We start from the raw sequence: 22,971 nt of genomic DNA, 5'->3' as shown, positions 1-22,971 counted from the left end.
AGCCTAAGTCCCAGGAACTGGACGCTGAAGTGGGTGCCATGGGTCCTGGGGCAGGGAAGATAGGGAAGACCGGTGGGGGGGGGGGGGGAGGAAAATGTGGGGCGGGGGGGGTGGGGGGGGATTGGGGTCTCAGCGGCTGGGCCAGGGGAGGTGGCGGTGGAGGAACATATTCCATAGGTCACTGGGCCTTAAGGGGAGCGTGCCCCCAGTGAGAAGTGGGTTTCTGATGGAAATGAACTCCCCTCCCGTCCGAAATCGGCCTTTCTTCCATTTTCAGATATCCCTCTTCTGAGCTGTCATTCGCCCACCAGCCTAAAACTGAGGCTGGGTGGGACACGGCCCTTAAGTGACCATTAATTGGCTTGAGGGCTTCAATTATGGGAAGGGTGGGCTTTGCGATCGAGGCCTTGCCCGCCCGAGTGTAAAACCACTGTGGGGGTTGGGGCGGGTGGTGAGAGGCAGGTGGTGAGAAGCAGGATGACATAAAATTTGCAGCACAATAGCAGGCTATTTGACCCAACTGGTTAGATTGTTCTCCCTCCTCTTTAAAGCCAAGTGCATGGCAGAAATTGTAGGTCAGTTATACTATCTCAATGAGGCAGTGTTTTTAGGTTGAATCAATGCAGGAAACTACGGTAGAATTGTGATTTGAGGGCATTTTAAAGTATCGACAACGGGTAACAGCTTAATGCAATCGTCTTCATGGATTTCACACTGGCCTCAGTTTAGCTGCAATTTGTGTGAAGCCATATTTCTTTCTCTCTCATTGGTGGCAAAAAGCTGAGAAGAGGTATTTTTTCAGGCATTGCCAACAGGCCATAGGCACACGTTTAAATACGCTTGCAATGTGCCCATGTACAATCAAGTGCAGGGCAACAGTAACTCCCTATTCAAATATAGCATATAAACAAGCTATTAGACAAGTACGGTGACTACCGGCAAGATTAAGGCGTGGGGCTGAAGCACAGCACAAATTGTGACGTAATTGCATAAACTGCAGGAAAGATAGGACAGCAACGGTTTGGTTGTTTGAGAACATGGCAGCTAGGTGTACATTGCACCGTGACCCAAACATATCCTTCAAACAAGAAATAAAACCTGAGCAAATGCATTTATTTCCTTCCGTGCTGTTGCTGGGCAGATGAACAGCGCTCACATCAAAGAAAGATGGGAAACATTCCTGACTAAAATATCAGTTACACAATTGCCAGAGCCAAAACTGAATCACCATGGCAAAACATATTCTCACAAAAGTACCTTTTTCAGAAGGCCTTTTTCAGTACAATATCAACCCTCCCTGGAAGACATCCGCAAAGACTGAAAACTGCTTTACATTAATATTTTTAATTTGAAGCGTTCAATATCCCGCAGTGGATTGAATGCAAGTTACAATACAAATGGGTTACAGACGCAGCTGAACAGCATTGAAAATACTGGTATAACTCTCTCTGTGGTTTCCTGTCTATAAAATGCTTGGGCACCATGCTGTTACATTATTAAAAATGCTGTGAAGAATGAAACAAGAACAGTGTAAGCACAGCCATAGCTTCAGGCTTACAGTACACAGGCTGAAAGGGAAATAATAAGGGACTTTTCAAATTGTATAGGATTTCAGAGCAGAAAAGATTTCACCTCAGAAATGGATATCTGTTATTGATGAGGATGCTGATGAGAGAAGTTCTGGTTGCCTCTGGAGTCAGGATTTCAGCTCCTTCACAGGATGTTGTCTGGTATGGAGGGCATTAGCTACGAGGAGGGGTTGGAGAAACTTGGTTTGTTCTCACTGGAACGACCAAGATTGAGGGGCGGCCTGACAGAAGTCTACAAGATTGAGGGGCATGGACAGAGTGGATAGACAGAAGCTTTTTCCCAGGGTGGAAGAGTCAATTACTAGGGGGCATAGGTTTAAGGTAAAAGGGGCAACGTTTAAAGGAGATGTACTAGTCAAGTTTTTTTCCACAGAGGATGTGGGAGCCTGGAACTTGCTGTTGTGGGAGGTAGTGGAAGCAGATACGATAGTGCCTTTTAAGGGGCGTCTTGACAAATACATGAATAGGATGGGAATAGAGGGGTATAGTCCCCGGAAGGGTAGGGGGTTTTAGTTCAGACGGACAGCATGGTCGGTGCAAGCTTGGAGGGTCAAAAGGCCTGTTCCTGTGCTGTAATTTTCTTTGTTCTTTGTTCTGTGTCCAGTGGTTCTAGCGCAAAGCACTTTTCAGGCGGTGTTGGGAAAAGGCAGGAATTGACCTGACCTGTGCTCCCGGATGCGTGTGTATTGTTCACTAACCCTCCACATGATGAGGGTTGGGGTACCAAAGGATTACTGGCCCTTCCTCAACAAAAGCCAGTGAATTCAGGAGAGGAGTCAACTGGCCAAGGAATGAACTGGGTTATTTTTAAAATCCAGAATAAATGCTACACCAGTCAAATCTTTATACATCCTTTATGTATGGTCATGTTTCAAAATTAAAACTACACTGGAGAGAAATTCCCCTGAACACAATTAGATTAGCAGCCACGTTTATGAAGGGACTCAATGGAATTTCGATCTTGAGAAAGATCGCACTGGAATTTTATTTCTCAGGTTACTTTTTAGCACCTTCCTGATACCCTGGGGCTTGTTTAGCACAGTGGGCTAAACAGCTGGCTTGTAAAGCAGAACAATGCCAGCAGCGCAGGTTCAATTCCCATATCGGCCTTCCCGAACAGGGCCTTCCAGAATGTGGCGACTAGGGGCTTTTCACGGTAACTTCACTGAAGCCTACTTGTGACAATAAGCAATTATTATTATTATATCCTATGTTGTATGCTTGTGTCGGTGTGTATTACGTTATTGTCTTGTATTTTGTGAAAATTACATTCCGTATGACTGTCAATTATTTCCCTTCAACATTAGTGTCAGATGTCCATTATTGTATCAGAACATCCCATCAAGCAATTGTCATATGAGAGAGTTTATAACACGGAAAGCCGTCCTTTGGCCCATTGGCTGATACTGATAGCTTTCTCCACAGTTCAATCAATCAACCGGAGACAGAAGCCACACAGACATTAGGAAAATGAACAGGTAATTCAGGATGACATGCACTCTGAATGCTGTGCCAAGTTGAACCAGGAGCACCATGTACAACAAAGTCTTGATTATTAGAGTTCAAATCACCTCAGGACCCCGAGTGTGTTGACATCATTCTTGACCATCTGTTCCTCTTGACATCTAACTTATTTGGTATTAATTGCCAAGTACATATAATGAAGCAGATTTGTTGAACTTATTTTATGAACTCTCTGTTGTCACATATTTTCTTGCAGAGAACAGGTCTTGTTAACATACTGTTTTTCAGTTTGATCAAATAAACTGCCGATTGGCTTAACGCGGGCATTTTCCCATCAAAAGCATCATTGTCCCGAGAATACTTGCAGAACTGATGGTACAGCAAGCTAGAGCCCCTTCTTAAATGTAGTCTTATTTTCCTATTCTTCTAAAAATAAGAATAGTCCAGAAAATATATCTCATGGTTGCTTCCCAATGATTTACTCAGTTGCTGAATGGCATTTCTGCACAATATCCATACTCCTAATGACATGGATAGGTTCCACTCAGCATCTACTATCAGGAGCTTACTTTGCACAGGATTGCAACCAGGACCACGTCAATGTACTAGTGCCGAAGGCAGTATCACGCCATTTCAGTGGGGGGGGGGGGGGATGATGGGGACTTCACCGTTGACCAAGAGAGAGAGTGAGCAGGAAGATCAATTGCTCCTTGGAATGTTTCAATGTATTCTTAAGTCTATCATTGATAGTGTTTACAGAAAGACTCACCACTTCATTTGTGTTCATTCCCAGTTCGGAGATGGTTGGCTTTTCTTTAATAGAACAAACATAGAACATACAGTGCAGAAAGAGGCCATTCAGCCCATCGTGTTTGCACCGACCCACTTTAGCCCTCACTTCCACCTATCCCCGTAACCCAATAACCCCCCCTAACCTTCTTTTTGGACACTAAGGACAATTTATCATGGCCAATCCACCTAACCTGCACATCTTTGGACTGTGGGAGGAAACCGGAGCGACCGGAGGAAACCCACGCAGACACGGGGAGAACGTGCAGACTCCACACGGACAGTGACCCAGCGGGGAATCGAACCTGGACCCTGGCGCTGTGAAGCCACAGTGCTATCCACTTGTGCTACCATGCTGTCCTTTGTTTAGTGCCTCCTGCTGGTACAGTTAAGAATGTGATTTTTTTCGGGGAATGCTGAGTCTGAACACTTCTACCAATCTTTGCTATATTAAGCCGAGATCAGAATACTTTGCCGTAAGAGCAATTTATACCATTTTAGTTATATTTTAGATAATTGAAAGAAATTCCCATGAAAGCTGCATCATATGTTTCTTCTCCCCATCTACCAACCTATTAATAACTTGCAATTTTCAAACGAACAGAGAGAGAAATATAGTAAGAAATCACAGAAACCATTTGGCTCAAGTTGGCTTTCCCAGTGCTTATCCTCCATAGAGTTAGATAGTCCACATTACATTTACACAGCCTGTTCCCAACTCCTTTTCGCCCCCTCCTTCATCTGCCTAGCTAATATAACCTGTGGTGTTCACATATCTGAGTGTTCTTCAGAGCTTCTCCTGCTCCGCCGTCATAGCTTCAACATAAGATTAGCAGGAGCCTTCTTTACACAGAAAGTTGAGAGGGTGAATATCAGAGGCTTAAAGAAATTATCATTGATGGTTCTGCCTCAACCGCTGCCCTGGAAGTAAATGCCATGGATTTCTGCATTATTGTGGGAAAGATTACTGAACTGTTGTCCCTGTTGCTGATTCTTTATTAACATGATCACAATTCAGCTACATCTCAGGATAGAGATTTATACCATTCCTATTTCCCAGTGCGATCACTAAATTATGTAAAATCCTTTCACAGCCAGGCTAATCGCTTGATCGACACACCATTCACCAACTTAATTTTTAAATAATAATCTTTATTAGTGTCACAAGTGGGCTTATATTAACACTGCAACAATGGGGCTGGTTTAGCTCACTGGGCTAAATCGCTGGCTTTGAAAGCAGACCAAGCAGGCCAGCAGCACGGTTCGATCCCCGTATCAGCCTCCCCGGACAGGCGCTGGAATGTGGTGACTAGGGGCTTTTCACAGTAACTTCATTGAAGCCTACTCGTGACAATAAGCGATTTTCATTTTCATTTCAATGAAGTTACTGTGAAAATCCCCTAGTTGCCACACTCCGGCGCCTGTTTGGGTACACAGCGGGAGAATTCAGAATGTCCAAATTACCTAACAGCACGTCTTTCAGGACTTGTGGGAGGAAACCGGAGGAAACCCACGCAGACACAGACAGTGACCCAAGCCGGGAATCGAACATGGGACCCTGGAGCTGTGAAACAACAATGCTACCCATTGTGTTACCATGCTGCCCAGCGTTCACTCCCCTCACCACCAGAGCACAGTGGCAGCAGTGTGCACCACACACAATTTAAACTGCAACAACCCACTGAGCCTCCATCGACAGCACCTTCCAAACCCATGGCTGCTACCACCTCAAAGGACAAGGGCAACCGACGCTTGGCAACACCAGCATCTGCAAGTTCCCCTCCAAGCCATACATTAATCCTGACTTGGGACTATATCCCAGTTCCTTCACTGTCGCTGTATCAAAATCCTGGAAATTCCTCCCTAACAGCACAGCGGATGTACCTACACCATGTGGACTGCAGCAGTTCACAAAGAAAGCGCGCAACCAACTTCTCAAGGACAAATAGGAATGAGCAGTAAATGGTGGCCTAGCCAGCGACGTCCACACCCATGAAATAGTTTTCAAAAGTTATGGGGAACTAGATAGGCACACGAGCGAGAAAGAAATTGAAAGATGTGCTGGGAGGGTTATATATGGGGAGGCTTATTTGACCAGTGTGTAGTAATGCTCAATATTAGGGGGGATCTTACAGAAACATTTAAAATTATGAAGGGAATAGATAGGATAGATGCGGGCAGGTTGTTTCCACTGCGGGTGAAAGCAGAACTAGGGGACATAGCCTCAAAATAAGGGGAAGTAGATTTAGAACTGAGTTTAGGAGGAACTTCTTCACCCAAAGGGTTGTGAATCTATGGAATTCCTTGCCCAGTGAAGCAGTTGAGGCTCCTTCATTAAATGTTTTTAAGGTAAAGATAGATAGTTTTTTGAAGAATAAAGGGATTAAGGGTTATGGTGTTCGGGCCGGAAAGTGGAGCCGAGTCCACAAAAGATCAGCCATGATCTCATTGAATGGCGGAGCAGGAACGAGGGGCCAGATGGCCTACTCCTGCTCCTAGTTCTTATGTAATACACTGTATCCGTGCTGTCATTTCGAAGTAACTTTAAGCAACAGAATCTCAGAGAAAAGCAATAAATTCCAGGCTCAGTTATTAGACAGAAGCAAATCACTGCGAATGCTGGAATCTGGACCAGAAACAGAAAATACTGAGCAATGTCAGCAGGTCAGACAGCATCTGTGGAGAGAGAGAAGGGAGCGAGCGTTGAGTGTGGCTGACTCCTTGGACAAAGAGTCATCCAGACTCGAAACTTTAGCTCCGTTCTTTCTCTCTCCACCGATGCTGTTGTTGTTGGACCTGCTGAGATTGCCCAGTATTTCCTGTTTGTAAGTCAGCTTGTGTGGGCCTTCCTTGACGACAGAGTGGACAGCCAGCACGTGAGGAGTTAAACCTTTCGAGTGCTGGCAAGCAGCTTTCAGCAGCACACTGAAGACGGCTCCTCACACCACAGCACACATGTGCTCCAACTGAAAATCTCACCATTTAGTCAGGCAAGGTCTCAATAGCCAGTCCCGTGTCCCTCTCTTTGCACCACACGGTCGGCAGAGTGAGAGTGCCACCTACTGGCTGGCCCCACAGCATGCACCATCAAGTTGCTATGGGGACTAGCGAGGGGTGTGAACGAGGCGCACCGTGACCATTGACTAAATGTAGCAGCCTGCATATCAGCCCTGATTGAAGAGCTTCAAAGTACGCCCAGTGTCCCACACTCCAGTGCTGGAAACAAGGCAGGAAAAATGCACAAGTGCGAATCCTACCAGACGCCAATTAAAAGACGAACTGCCAAGGCATTTTCCCTTTTGTTTCTTAAGCGTGTATCCAAGGCAATGATTTAGAGGCCGATTTTTCAGTGGCGAACAACTGCTTGTGTGCCATGGATACATTTGCAGCATGTTTCAATGAAATCAAACTGTGCTGCTTTAAACATGCAATTTCATCACGCTCGGAATTATTCTGGACAGCATACAATCCGCACTGGCGTTGCAAAAATACTTCTTCAGCAGCCCCACCTCGCACAAGTGCAAGAGGGGAGAAGATTCATCACTCGGTGAAATCAACAATTGAAGCTAACAGAGGGACATTAGGATTGCCAAGTAATGAGAAACCAGTCCACTGTCGGAAACTGTTGCAACACTTTGCAACCACATGATCCAGTGATTTTAATGAATCCGTGAAATAGACCTTATAGTGGCTGAATAATCTTATTTCATTTGCCCATTAAACTAACGAGAGCATGAGCACATTATTACGACTCGATTCGCCAGCTAGAAGACATAATGGCAGTCACCAAATGATTTACACTAATTTTTGACGGCAATACATTATCTTTCAATGGGACTCATTTTCCAGGCTGTTATTATCAGCTGCAGAGTGTAGAGGGATAAAGGGAGAAAGCTGCCGGGCTAACATTGTTTGTGGTTGATTTGCCTCCAAGTTATCAAAAGCCGCTACGAAATGAATCTCATCCACTCTGAAATGATGATGACGTTATTTGTCCTGTAGATCCTGCACTCCTTCTCATAGCTCGAGCTCCAAACCCCAGCCTGCTGCAAAGCAGCCAGACACGATCAGGGTCTTCATTCCTAGTTGGACTAATGCTAGTTGACTCACAGTCCAAGCAGCACTCGGGAGCAATCACCCCCCAGCTGGATGGGTGCCATGCAGGGTTATAACACTCGGGAGAATGTGCCCCAGACAGTCAGACTTTTGGGGCTGGGAGGGATGCTCTCTGGAGTTGGGCCCACCAAGCGTGCGGAGGCAGCTACAGCAGCTGCCGAGCGTGGAGGCGGGTTGTTTAAAAGGCCTGCCTCAATGCTCCAGGACTTCACGCCAGCTGTAAGTTAAACAAAAAAAAAACCAAGAACAGCCCTCTAGCACTCAACCCTCCCACCACCTGCACACTGCAGTGCCCCATCAATGCCAACTCATGCCACCCACCCACCCCCATGGTCCCTCGTACCCTCCATGTCAAGGTGTGCCCCTCTACCATCAGTCACCTGATTAAAGAGCTGCGCTCCGAAAGCTACTGATTCTAAACAAACCGGTTGGACTTTAACCTGGTGTTGTAAAACTTCTTATTGTGTCCATCCCAGTCCAACGCCACTATCTCCACATCATGGCCACATCTGTGGCCATTGATAGCCCATATACCTATATAGTGCCAACTCATGCCAACCCCTGATCTCCCACTTATCCCCACGGCTATTTATTGCCCCTTTGTCAACTGAGTGCAAATGGCATGGTGATTAGCACTATTGCTTCTCAGCTCCAGGGTCCTAGGTTCGATTCCCGGCTTGGGTCACTGTCTGTGCGGAGTCTGCACGCTCTCCCCGTGTCTACGTGGGTTTCCTCCGGGTGCTCTGGTTTTCTCCCACAGTCCAAAGATGTGCAGGTTAGATGAACTGACCATGCTAAATTGCCCTTAGTGTCCAAAAAGGTTAGGTGTGTTTGCTGGGTTACGGGGAAAGGATAGAGGTGTGGTAGGGGCTTATGTAGGGTGCTCTTTCCAAGGGCTGGTACAGACTTGATGGGCTGAATGGCCTCCTTCTGCACTGTAAATTCTTATGTCATGGCTGGGCACTGCCAGGTTGGCACTGCCCAGCCATGCCCCCCACCACCTGGGCTATCCTCACCTCATGTTTTTGAAAACAAGTCATGATTCCCATCGATGTGGCATCATGCCAGCAGGGGAGCAGCTGGCATTGCTCGAAGGCACAGCATCAAGCCTTCTCTAATTTATTGAAATCAAAGGGTGTGAACCTGATCCCATCATCAGGGTGGTCCAGGAATATCACACTCGGCAATCTTGTTGGCGCAAATCCTGTTATGGCCCTCTTGTCATTTCTTTGCTATGAAACGTTGATGAACAGTCACAAGACAGCTAAGTATTTTTCGCAATAAGAAACAAAATTAAACATAAAGTTAGATTATTATACAATACTCCTTTACTTCCCCTTTAGCTTAACAAATACACACAGATCTGAAGAATAACATGGATTAGAAAGTGGATTTCTCCTCAAAATCCCCCCAAATGTTTGTCATGTGAGAGTTTCCAAACTCCCCTCCCAAAAACAGGCTTTAAATCGTCCCTCAGAATTATGCTTTCCTGTCATGGTTTGCAGTGCGAAAACAAGACCAGGTTTTACAAATGACTCTTCTGACAAAGCTTCCGCTCCACTTTTAACAGAGAATCCAGTCTGGATTTTAAGCTAACCCCTTCAGGATTTTGTGTCTTGATGCTGTGCAAACTGGTCACAATTGTTTTAACTCTCGATTCCTAGATTGTATTAAAGTGACATCAAACATTTCATCTACATCTGGAGTCTGTGTTCCCACTTGAAATCTAGTTACTGTGATTGCCTCTTAAAGTCAGAACAATTTGTTTATTCTTCCTTGAATTCTTCTGAAGAATACCTTGATCTCTGTTCTCGTAACTCCAGTAGGCTCAAACACTCTTTCTGTCTGAATTCCCTGGTTATCCGAACTTTAACATGTACTTTAGGAAGCCTGCCTCTTTTCAACTCCAGTCGTGTCCAGGCTTTCTTCTGGCGGAGCTGAGATATTGTCACTCCCGAAGATCCCATCTCCAACTGCCCACAAATTCAGCTAAAACTTTTTTTAAATAATTTTTTTTAACATAAATTTAGAGTACCCAATTATGTTCTTTTCCAATCAAGGGAAAATTTTGCATGGCTAATCCACCTCACCTGCACATCTTTGGGTTGTGAGGGTGAAACCCCACTGTGAAACGGGGAGAATGTGCAAACTCCACACAGACACTAAAACTTAAAAGCTTCCTTATCTTAACAAGGCCTCGGTTGTCAAGCATATCTTTGCTGGATTATTTATTTACTCTTCGTGCCAAAGTCCTCTCTAAGTTGGAATTGAAACTCACCACCACATATACAAACACCTTTGTTCAGCATGAATCTAACCACAGGTTTTACCCTTCCAGGGACAGAAACACTAAATCAAATCCACTTCAAACTATACCTTATTTCTAATGTTTACCAATAAATGTAAACATCCCGTAAAATTGCCTTTAGTTTCCTAACAGTATATTTTGAGAAGATATATTTTGCACCTAGAGAGTGGTGGTGGGGGCTATGGAACTCGCTGGCTGAAATTATGATAAAAGCAGAACCTTCATTTCAGTTTTATGTACCTGATGTGTTGTAAACTCCAGGGGCTACAGACCAAGAGCTAGAAAGCGGGGTTTGGCTGCATCATTCTTTATGCACTGGCGCAGACACGATGAGTGAATAGCCTTCTTGTGTGCTTTTTTATTTTTCTATGTGTGGTATAGTGAAATAAAGGAAGAGTGCAGATAGTGATTATGTCAGGAAATTATATTAAATTATCAAAATAGACATGTAACAATGTTTTTAATGCAAATAGCATTGTTTTATATCTGTAGTTCTTCTCACATGCATGGTCTATTTCAAATTGCTTTCAACTAACGAGAAAGAAACAGCAATTAGTGCACCAGCAAGAAATTTGTAACACTGCATAAAATACACTTCCACCAAAATCTGCATCAAGCCAGTAGAGAAATAACTTTCATCACATCTTCAGGACACCCAATTATTGTTTGCAATGCAGTTATTGTGTGGCAGCTGTGATTTAGCTTTGGCAGCCCCACCTGAGCCTGCAGCATGTGGCTTCAAGTCTCAGAGCAGAGGCGTGAGTGCAATAATCTCGGCTGACGATCCACTGCCGTTCTGGTTGCTGCACTTCTGGAGTTAGGGATGAGGAGTTAAGCTCTTCCGCGCTCTCAGATGAACTCCGAAGATCCCGTGCTATTGGGCGGGATTCTCCGGTCATACCCGCCCGGCGACCAGAAATTCCCGACCGGAGTCAATGGACCTTTACATGACCTGCGTCCTGCCCATGGCGACCTTGCCAGCTTCGACAATGCACAGCACAAGAGTGTCAGCCTGCATGACATGCTGGACTTCTGCATGAAAGCTTGAACTCACAAATTATTTTTAACTCAAAAGATGTGCGACTGAACAGGACAGTACAAGACCAAACATGCCCTTTGCCCCTTGGCAGGACAGTCCTAAGGGCCCAAAACGGGCTTCTACCTACACCCTGAATTATTGAATTGAATCAACAATTTGGATTGATGCCATGCGTGCACGCGCTCGATACTTTGAGGGTCTCTCACTAACTGTGGAGGGTCATTTTATTCTTGAGGGAACACACCATCACATCCTGGTAGTGTGCGAGTGCTTTGTTGAGAGGTCATTGACCTCAGCATCGATTCTTCTTCCCTGTCCACGGATGCTGCCAGACTGGCTGCGTATTTTCAAAATGTTCCCTTTCTTAGTTTGAGTGTCTTTCTACTGATGGTGCACAATGTTCAAGACGATGAGGCGAGGGGAGGGTATTGGATATCAAGATCAGCCAGTTAAGGGGCTGGTTTAGCTTACAGGGCTAACTCGCTGGCTTTTAAAGCAGGCCAGCAGCACGGTTCGATTCCCGTACCAGCCTCCCCAGACAGGCGCCGGAATGTGGCGACTAGGGGCTTTTCACAGTAACTTCATTGAAGCCTACTCGTGACAATAAACGATTTTCATTTTTCATTTTCATTACGACACAACAGCATTGGCTATTTTGAAAACAGCCAAAGCCAACATTCCAAAGCCGTTCCTTCTGTTTTACAAAGAACAAAGAATAAAGAAAAGAACAGCACAGGAACAGGCCCTTCGGCCCTCCAAGCCCTTGGACACCATGCTGCCCGTCTAAACTAAAATCTTCCACACTTCCTGGGTCCGTATCCCTCTATTCCCATCCTATTCATGTATTTGTCAAGATGCCTCTTAAATGTCACTATTGTCCCTGCTTCCACCACCTCCTCCGGCAGCGAGTTGCAGGCACCCACTACCCTCTGTGTAATTCGTGAATCGCCTCGTTTTTAGAAAATGCAAAATAATAAGAACGCGACAGGTATTTTTTAGGAACATAGTAGACAAAGCCTGATATCAAGCCCTCAGGATATTAAACAGTAAGGAGGGAAAAGCAGGAATATCCTCCTCATCAGTTTGGTTCATTGGTAACGCTCCTGCCTTCGAGTCAGACAGTCGCAGGTTGACGCTCTGCTCTGGAAACAGAATCTTTAATAGGCTGACACTCTGGTGCTGTACTGATGAAACAGTGCTGCATTGCTCGAGGTGCCATTGGGGATGAGATGTAAGGTTCCATCTGCTTGCTCAGTTAGATGTAAAAGATGCAACACCACATTTTGATTTCACCCCCGAGGAAGAGCAGACCTCTTCACAATTTCGGCGTGCTTCCCTCAAACAAACATCGAACAAAACAGATCATCAGGGATGCAAACAGAACGTAGTGGAAATACCGAGCAGGTCTGGTAGCACCTGTGGAGGGAGGAACAGAATTGATGGTTCGGATGAATGTCCTTTCACCAGAACTGGGAAAGGTGAGAAATGTCAGAAGAGATAAAGCAGAGGGAGGGGGGGTGGGGGGGGGGCGGGGGGAAGAGTCGGGATAGGAACAATGGGAATGGTCTGTGATTGGCTGGAAGGCAGGAGAGAGTCAGAGTGCGTAGTGTATGGCCAAAGGGAGTGGCAACTGGACAAGTTAAACAAAAAAAGATGCCGCTCGCAGAGGGACAAATGACAGCCTCATGAAAAGCTGCCAAGCAAAACCCAAATTAGAAAGAAAGCATTTGTCCTTATTCAAAAAAAAATGCGCAGAAACATTTCATCAGGGTGGCATGGTAGCACAGAGGCAAGCACTGGGGGGGGGGGGGGGGGGGGGGGGGTGGGGGGGGGGGGGGGGGGGGGGAGATCAGGAATTGCTTTGGGAGCCTCCGAGTGTTTTAAATGCCATCCCAATCTCTCAGTGCACTGGGGAGTTCCAGCGAGCGGAGCTCCCCAATGTACAAAACGGGGCTATGTGCGACCTCGGCTCTGCGTTCCCCGCTGAGGCCCCTGACATAACACGAGTTGTGTTGATTGGTTGATTGCTACGAGCACCGGGAAACACACTCGCTCTGGGACTCTGTTCCCATTTGTCTGAATCGAGCCCTGCGTTTCATTTTTATCCTATGTTACATCTTAAACTAAAATGCGTCATCTCTGATGTGGCCGTTCTTTACAGTGCAATCCAACACATCATCAATGATGGGTAAATATGAGCAAGCCTTACTCCACAGCCTGATCTGGGACAGGCAAGCTCACTAGTATAACCACAACATTCCCAAATAAAAGCTAAAATTTTGCCATGGACTTCCATATCTTCAACTTCCACGATCTTCATGGGATCGTAGGACTGTCAAATCTTTTCAAAAACACGATGAATTTTGCTGAATGTGTCGCTTGCCATCTTCTCCTCTGCCTTCTGACATTTCTGTGATTTTGCGGAACCACAAACTGGACAATATATTCCTCAAGAGGGCAGAATCCAGATGATTCCTGATCACCTCACTGGTGTCCAAAATATCTGAGGCTAGCGCCACACCAACAAAGAACTCCCTTTGTGTTCATTTTGATAACATGATTTCTAAGCAGGATTTATGTTCGCTGTAACCCGTTCCGCAGAATGCAAACCACAACTGTACACTCGAATGCCAAGTGTATCTCAACCAGAATTCTCCAGCTTCAAAAGGAGTACTTCACAGTTGGGTAAGTTGATGATTCCTGTCTCTGTTCTCCACGGCCTTTGTAAATCACCAAAGACCATAGTTGTTCAGCCTTCCCGCCTCAAGGAGCATGGAACTAGCTGGAATGAATGCAAAACTGATCATTGACTATCTTCCATTAACTGCTCCATTAATCTCTGCTGCATAATTCTTTTCAATACATTTTACATCGCTTAGTTTCTACAGCATATTTTTCAAAATCAACCTTTGCTACGTTTAAGTGCCTCATGAGCTGGTGCCTTCCCAAGTCTGTAACCTGCTCCAGCTCGACAGTTCCCTCCCCCTAACCCGCTGATGTTGTTCAGCAGCTGAGATTATAGCTCCAGGAGAAACCCGAAGGCAGGCGACATCAAAAGTTCGAATCCTGTGTAGAACTTTATCAGCAAATTCTGACAAACGGATTGAGCTTCTGTACTGGTGCCAGCAGCAATGGGTTAATATTTAACCTTATTCAGCTTCAATAATTGCTCTCTGCTTTAATTAGTTGATGCACGATCAATTGTACAAAGACTAAGGTTGGATACAACTGTGGCTTTATTGCAGTAAGATGTGTGGCCTCCCACAGCAGCTGGCGAAATGGCTGCTGAATAGAGGACACGCATATTTATACTCCTCCTACTGGGCGGAGCCAGCAGGCAGGGGGTACCGGCGAACCTGTAGGACAGATCCCACCTTACATCATCTAATACAGGTGTAACAGTGGTTTACCACATTCACCCCCTGTTAAAAATGAGTCCGGCGGGAGTGGTGGAGAACTATATACAGTACTGAATTCATGTACAGTGTTTTATCAGGGAAAAAGAAAAAAAAATGTCCTTTGAAAGTCCGGTGCCAGTTAGAGATTCAACAGGTCTGGTGCCATGACGTTCCGTTGGGAACGACGTAACGGTGGCGGCGATGTCGATGCTGGCGATGTCGATGCTGGCCTCATGTTGGATGACTCCGGGAGTGTGCTGAAATCCGCTTCATCTTCTGGAGTGGGCAGGGGAAGCAGGGATAGTCCTGGTGGGGTTAATTTTGGGAGTGCCGGGGGAGGGGAGGGTGGCGCTGGGCCGGAGAAGTGTGTATGGGTGGAACCTGCTGGTGCCAGGTCCCCGAGGGAGACAGTATCTTGGCGGCCGTCGGGGAACGCCACATAGGCATACTGGGGGTTGGCATGGAGCAAGTGCACCCTATCCACCAACGGACGTGCCTACGGAGCAGGACCGGTCTTGGAGCTGCGAGCCAAGTCGGGAGCGACACCTCGGATGTGGACTTCCTGGTGAAGGCAAAAAGGCGTTCATGGGGTGTGTTATTCGTAGCGGTGCACAGTAGTGACCGGATGGAGTGTAGTGCATCAGGGAAGACCTCCTGCCAGCGAGAGGCTTGGAGGTTCCTGGACCGTAGGATCAGTTGGACGGCCTTCCATACAGTCCCGTTCTCCCTCTCTACCTGCCCGTTTCCCCGGGGATTATAGCTGGTCATCCTGCTGGAGGCGATACCCCTGCTGAGCAGGAACTGACACAGCTCATCACTCATGAACGAGGATCCCCTGTCACTGTGGATGTAGGCGGGGAAACCGAACAGAGCGAAGATTGTGTTTAGGGCTTTGATGACGGTGGCAGACGTCACATTGGGGCATGGGATGGCGAAGGGGAAACTGGAGTACTCATCGACCACACTGAGAATACATGTGTTTCGGTCGGTGGAGGAGAGGGGCCCTTTGAAATCCACGCTGAGGCGTTCAAAGGGGTGGGAGGCCTTCACCAGGCGCGCGCGGTCCGGCTGGTAGAAGTGCAGCTTGCACTCCGCACAGACCTGGCAGTCCCTGGTGATTGTCCGTACTTCCTCAACGGAGTCGGGCAGATTGCGAGCCTTGACAAGATGGTACAATCGTGTGACCCCCGGGTGACAAAGGCTGTCGTGTAGGGCCCGGAGTCGGTCTACTTGTGCGCTGGCACATGTAACTCTGGATAGGGCGTCTGGGGGCTCATTGAGTTTGCCGGGGCGATACAAAAGCTTGTAATTATAGGTGGAGAGCTCAATTCTCCACCGCAAGATTTTATCGTTTTTGATCTTGCCCTGCTGCTTGTTGTTAAACATGAAGGCTGCCGAGCGTTGGTCAGTGAGGAGAGTGAATCTCCTGCCGGCCAGGTAATGCCTCCAATGCCGCACAGCTTCAACGATAGCTTGGGCCTCTTTTTCGACGGACGAGTGCCGAATTTCTGAGGCATGCAGGGTGCGGGAAAAGAATGCCACGGGTCTGCCTGCCTGATTGAGGGTGGAGGCAAGTGCAATGTCTGATGCGTCGCTTTCTACTTGGAAGGGCAGTGTCTCGTCGACTGCATGCATCCTGGCCTTGGCTATATCAGCTCTGATACGGGCGAAGGCCTGTTGTGCCTCGGTCGTAAGGGGAAAGTGGATGGACTGAATGAGTAGGCGGGCCTTGTCCGCATAGTTTGGGACCCACTGGGCATAGTAGGAAAAGAACCCTAGGCAGTGCTTGAGGGCCTTGGGGCTGTGGGGGAGGGGAAGCTCCATGAGGAGGCGCTTGGGGTCGGGATCAGGCCCCAGAACTCCGTTCTGGACCACATAGCCGAGGATGGCTAAGCGGGTTGTGCTGAACACGCACTTCTCCTTGTTGTAGGTGAGATTGAGGAGAGTGGCGGTGTGGAGGAATTTGGCAAGGTTGGCGTCATGGTCCTGCTGATCATGGCCACAGATGGTGGCATTGTCTAGGTATGGGAAGGTGGCCCGCAAACCGTACCGGTCGACCATTCGGTCCATCTCCCTTTGGAAGACCGAGACCCCGTTAGTGACGCCGAAGGGAACCTTGAGGAAGTGATAGAGACGACCGTCCGCCTCAAAAGCAGTGTATGGACGGTCCGATTTACGAATGGGGAGCTGGTGGTAGGCGGATTTGAGGTCTATCGTTGAGAAGACCCGGTACTGCGCAATCTGATTGACCATATCAGATATGCGTGGGAGGAGGTACATGTCGAGCTGCGTGTACCGATTGATGGTCTGGCTGTAGCCCACGACCATTCTGTGTTTCTCCCCAGTTTTAACGACTACCACTTGGGCTCTCCAGGGGCTGTTGCTGGCCTCGATGATGCCTTCCCGAAGCAACCGCTGGACCTCGGACCTGATGAAGGTCTTGTCCTGGGTGCTGTACCGTCTGCTCCTGGTGGCAACAGGTTTGCAATCCGGAGTTAGATTGGCAAAGAGGGAAGACGGATCGACCTTTAAGGTCGCGAGGCCACAAACAGTGAGGGGTGGTAGGGGCCCGCCGAATTTGAGGGTAAGGCTCTGGAGATTGCACAGGACGTCCAGGCCTAGTAGTAGTGCAGTGCAGAGATTAGGAAGGACGTAGGGGTGGAAGTAGCTGAATTCTACGCCTTGGACCGTGAGAGTGACCGTGCAAAACCCCCGAATCGCGACGGAATGGGATCCGGAAGCCAGGGAGATTCTTTGATTGGTGGGGTGGACAGCATGGGAGCAGCGCCTTACCGTATCCGGGTGGATGAAGCTTTCGGTGCTCCCGGAGTCCAGCAGGCAAGAGGTCACGTGACCGTTGATTCTCACACTGGTTGGCCACAGTGGCCAGGTTGTGCGACCGAGACTGGTCAATTGTCACTGAGGCGAGCTGCGGTCTGTCGTCGCTGGTGTTAGAAGATGGAGAGTGTGGGGGGCCCAGGTCGTGGAATGCTGTCGGCGTCCATGTCCCGTGAAGAAGACAAGATGGCGGCGCCTGAAGATCCTGCGGGGGGAAAAAATAGCTGCGCCCATGGGCCGCACGTGGCGGGGGCTGGACAAGATGGCAGCGCCCATGGGCCGCACGTTGCGGGGGCTGGACAAGATGGCGGCACCCATGGACCGCACGTGGACTGAGGGGGGGAAGATGGCGGCGCCCACTGGCTGATCGCAGCCCCGGGAGGTGAAGATGGCGGCGCCCACTGGCCACGTATGGCCCCGTGAGGTGTAGATGGAGGCGCCCACTGGCTGCACGTGGTCCGGGACGAAGATGGCGACGCCCATTGTGTGTAGGACAGGGGGGAGGGGGTGATAGCGCGGGCCTGGCACACCGCGGTGAAGTGCCCTTTTTGCCACAAGCCTTGCAAATGGCATTGCGGGCCGGGCAGCGTTGGCGAGGGTGCTTCTGCTGGCCTCAGAAGTAACATCGGGGACTCCCGGGGTGCGCGGGTTGGCATGTGGCGCAGGTGTACTGGCTGAGTAAAGCCCCAGTTGGGGTGGCCGTCTGTATGGTCGACGAGGGAAAGGAGGGGTGGGCCGCGCGGCCGGAGGGGTAGACCTGAGCATGACGTGAGGCGACCTTCATGGAGAGTGTTAGCTTTTTAATCTCAGCTAGGTCGAGCGTGGCCCCTTCTAGCAATCTTTGGCGTATGAGGTCCGGCCCAATCCCCGTTACAAACGAATCGCGCATAACAAGGTTGGAATGTTCGGTGGCCGTAACGTCCTGATAGTCACAGTCCCGGATGAGTGGGATTAGGGCCCGTCAGAAGTCTTCAATGGACTCACCAGGGAGTTGAGAGCGAGTGGCGAGTACGTGCCTGGCGAAGAGTGTGTTCGTTTTCTGTGCGTAGTTTTCTTTGAGGAACGCCATGGCGTCTGCGTAGTTCGGGGTGTCCTGGATCAGCGGAAACACGTTGGAGATCAACCTTGAGTACAGGATCTGTATCTTCTGAGCCTCCGGAACAGGGTGGTCGCTGAGTTGATATAGGCCTCGAAGCAAGCCAGCCAGTGATTAAAGTCCTTTTTGTCGTCGCTTGATTGCGGATCCAGCTGGAGGCGATGTGGTTTGATTCGGAGATCCATCTTTTCGAAAATCTTACTGCAATAAATTGATGCATGATCAATTGTACAAAGACTAAGGTTGGATACAACTGAGGCTTTATTGCTCTAAGATGTGTGGCCTCCCACAGCAGCTGGCGAAATGGTTGCTGAATAGAGGACACGTATTTATACTCGTCCTACTGGGCGGAGCTAGCAGGCAGGGGCTACCGGCGAACCTGTAGTACAGGTCCTACCTTACATCACCTAATACAGGTGTAACAGTGGTTTACCACATTAGTTTCTGTCATAATATACACCAGTATATCATGGTGTAGACACACCCTGATGGACACACACAGGGACCAATCAACATGTACAAACACCGCAGCCAATCACCAGTTAGAATACACACACTATAAAGGCAGAGGGCACCACGGTTCCCGCTCATTCTGGGTGCTGCCTCTGAGTGTAACAAGAACTGATCCAGCCCAGCACAGACGTACAACGCGTGCTGAGAGAATCAACTGATTCGGGCAAGGCTCAGGTCTCTAGTTTAAGTTAGCATCGTTTAGACCCACAGTCATCGTCTGTTAGTTAGTTAGAAGCAGTTAATAAAATTGAGTTGAACCTTCATCAGTGTTGGAAGCGTCTGTTCATCTCTCAAGTCTACACTAGCCAACACTTCAGTTTCCATTTCCTTTGTTGCTCTGAATCCGAATATGTCCTGAAAAAGAAGTTCACGATGGCAGAGGTCTCTCATAGAATCCTTCCAGTGTAGAAGGAAGCCATTCGGCCTATTGAGCCTGCTTCAACCCTCTGAAAGAGCACCCTAACGTAAGGTCAGGCCCCCCCGCCGGATGCTATGTTAGCCCTGATTGGCTCTCACCAATCACCAAGTTTCAAATATCTCTCCTTCCTCCACTTTGTGACGGCATCCTACCTCGCACAATGTCGACAATTTTTTTAAATACTGGCAATTTAGTACCTTTATCTCGGGTTGCCAAGCATCCAAATTGCCCTGAAGTCCCAAGGAATTAAAAGTTAATCTTAGTTGCTGCTGGCAAGTAAGGAGAAACATCATTGAGGAATTTAAATGTTGGGTGTTTTTGATGTTCGGTTATAAAACAAAAATTGGAGGATTAATAAAAAAGCTGTAAAGCAGGATGGACTAATTGGAGACAGGAAGGAGAAAACCTGCAGGAATGTAATCAGCTGGAATTGGCAACCCTTTGCCTAACCAACGGACTCACTGTGCTACACTATTTGGTGACAGATGCTTTTGCGATTTCCATATGATTCCAACATGTGAGTTTGACATCAAATGCGTGTCAACCTGCTGCAGCAATCGGATGTGAAGGTGCATTTACTAGACATGGGCGGCACGGTGGCACAGTGGTTAGCTCTGCTGCCTCACGGCGCTGAGGACCTGGGTTCGATCCCGGCCCCGATACTGGAAATCAATGATGGGGTGTTCCCCAATGTCCGGGGTGGGGGTCCTTAAATTCAATGTTAGATTTGGGCGCCCCAATCGCTGTGGAGCATGGCTTGCCGGGGTGTTTAGGTCCTGCCCCTCTCGATGATGGTACAAAAGATGTCCCTCTTTTAAAAAACTACGAACTGCGGGAAGATCTCAACGGAAAGCCTGGCTGTTCGCTGGTTTTCAGTCAGTACCTGACACTGCCATTTCTGGGGAGAATTTCGCACAGGATGGGAGATAAATTTGAGGAGGGGGCCCAGGGAAAGTTTTCCACTGAAACTCAGGGGTTTCCTACTTTTTGTATTGAAGGGCTAAAATTACAGTTGGAAAGATAAATTCTCTCATTTGTATCCCTTTATTAACCGTCCCCCTCGGGTCCACCTTGTGAGCAATCCAAAGGTTTATGGAACTGGTTAAGCCAGGAGGATGACCACTTCTCTGAACTTACCACAGGTCAAGGGTCAGACAAGCTACCTCAGTCCAATAAAATCTCACTGAACCCAACTGCCTCGGCACTCACATATACCAGTCACGGGTGGGTCGCACTACTCAACCAGGAACATGCACACATTGCTTTGTGAAGCCAGTGGTGTGGAATGGTTTGATGTCAAAGACAATGAAGCCACCAATAGTACTACTGAGTGAAAGCCAGACAGCAGAGCAGTTAAACAGAAATCAACAGTCCTGAGTTGATTGCTCAGAAGGTGACAACAATTATCCAATGGAAACGTAATTCGCGCTCTGCCCCAACAATACCTTATCTCCCTGAATGCTAACGTGTTTTTCTCTAATGTTTACACAAGGGAGTTTGACATTTCCTCCCAGATAACAGTGGTTCCTTGCAGATCAAGGGCCAAATGTTATTCAGCCGCAGTGGATATATGCTGCGATTGTTATCTCGATGCTATTGTGACAGGAACAAAGCATGGCTGATATTTTTCTCAGAAAATCTACTTCATACGAAAAATTCAGAGATAATTGATATTCCTTTGGAGCATCTTCTCCAGATCAACCAGAGATAGGGTGACAGACACTCACCAATTCAGAAGAAAACAAATGGGTGTCCATTTAAAAGGCTCTGGAAGATATTGTAAGTCAAGGAAAACTTTCATCAATGTTGATTGGAGAAGAAAAATGTTTGCTCATTATTCTTCAGAAAACAGTGACAAAGCACGTGCAAAAGGACATGACAAGGACCGACACGGTTGTCTCTTTTTTCAGGAATGATTGAAGGCAGACATTATTTTATCAATGTTATTCTTCAGAGTGTACAGATAGAAACTCAGAAAATAGGAGCATGAGTAGGCCATTCGGCCCTTCGAGTCTGCTCCACCATTCAATATAATCATGGCTGATCTTCAATCTCAACACCATACTCCTGTGCCCTTCCCATAACTCTTGGCATCTTTAGAGTCTAGAAATCTATTTCCTTTCGATATATAGTCAATGAATTGGCATCCACAGAGTCTTGTGGTAGGGGATTGCGCAGGTTCATCACCCTCTGAGTGAAGAAGCTTCTCCACATCTCAGTTCTACATGGCGTAGCCCATATCCTGAAACTCAGACCCCTTGTTCCAGATCCCACCCCAGCCAGGGGAGACACAATGAAATGAATGAAATGAAAATCGCTTATTGTCACGAGTAGGCTTCAATGAAGTTACTGTGAAAAGCCCCTAGTCGCCACATTCCGGCGCCTGTCCGGGGAGGCTGGTACGGGAATCGAACCGTGCTGCTGGCCTGCTTGGTCTGCTTTAAAAGCCAGCGATTTAGCTTGGTGAGCTAAACCAGCCCCTTATAACCCAAAAGCAGGTTATAATAATAATCTTTATTTTTGTCACAAGTAGGCTCACATTAACACTGCAATGACTCACCTGATGAAGGAGCTGCGCTCCGAAAGCTAGTGATTCGAAACAAACCTGTTGAACTTTAACCTGGTGCAAGACCTCTTCCACCGCAATGAAGTTAATGTGAAAATCCCCTCGTCGCCACACTCCGGCGCCTGTTCGGGTACACTGAGGGAGAATTCAGAATGTTCAGTTCACCTAATAGCAGGTCTTTTGGGACTTGTGGGAGGAAACCGGAGCATCCGGAGGAAACCCACGCAGACACAGGGAGAACATGCAGACTCCGTACAGACAGTGACTCAATCTTGGAATCGAATCCAGGTCCCTGGTGCTGTGAAGCAACAGTGCTAACCACTGAGCTACCGTGCCGCCCGTAGTGCAAAGCAGATGTTATTTTGCCGAATTTTCAGCGGTTCTGCAATTGCAGCAAGATTGATAGAACATTGTCCGAGCCTTGCAGTTAAAACCGGACCTCTCCTAACATTTATGAATCGTTCACTATGGATGCCCTGGAAGTGAGTTTCATCGATTTGTTCAAAGTGTGACCGTTGAATTAAGCGCAGGTGGAGGATTTGAGATGACTTACAGGGTTTTTGAGAAGCTTTTTATTAGTTTGCAGTCAACCCACACAGCACTTTGCCAAGAATGGCCGGTGTGAACTTTGGAGAAAGCGCCTTGTGATTGTCTATGCAGATGCTCAGCTTGCTGCAATTCTGCAGGGTGCCGTTTAAAATTCTCACCATTCCACAGAATTTCTCAGCCTGTATGAGATGTTTCCCATCTCCTCCTGACGTCGTTCTCTAATTCCGCGCCTGCCTTAATAGTATATGTGTCCGCTGCTCTCACACAGCAATTAAATGATCAGCAAGC

The 22,971-nt window shown here is 47.7% G+C and overlaps 1 protein-coding gene across 1 annotated transcript in view; it reads right to left on the bottom strand.

The window, feature by feature from the left end:
- Positions 1-22,971, bottom strand: part of ccser1 (coiled-coil serine-rich protein 1) — a 1,211,351-nt gene that overhangs the window by 727,236 nt on the left and 461,144 nt on the right.

The sequence above is a fragment of the Scyliorhinus canicula genome, chromosome 3, assembly GCF_902713615.1.
Source record: "Scyliorhinus canicula chromosome 3, sScyCan1.1, whole genome shotgun sequence".
Taxonomy (NCBI): domain Eukaryota; kingdom Metazoa; phylum Chordata; class Chondrichthyes; order Carcharhiniformes; family Scyliorhinidae; genus Scyliorhinus; species Scyliorhinus canicula.
This window is presented reverse-complemented; position numbering and strand designations above follow the sequence as displayed.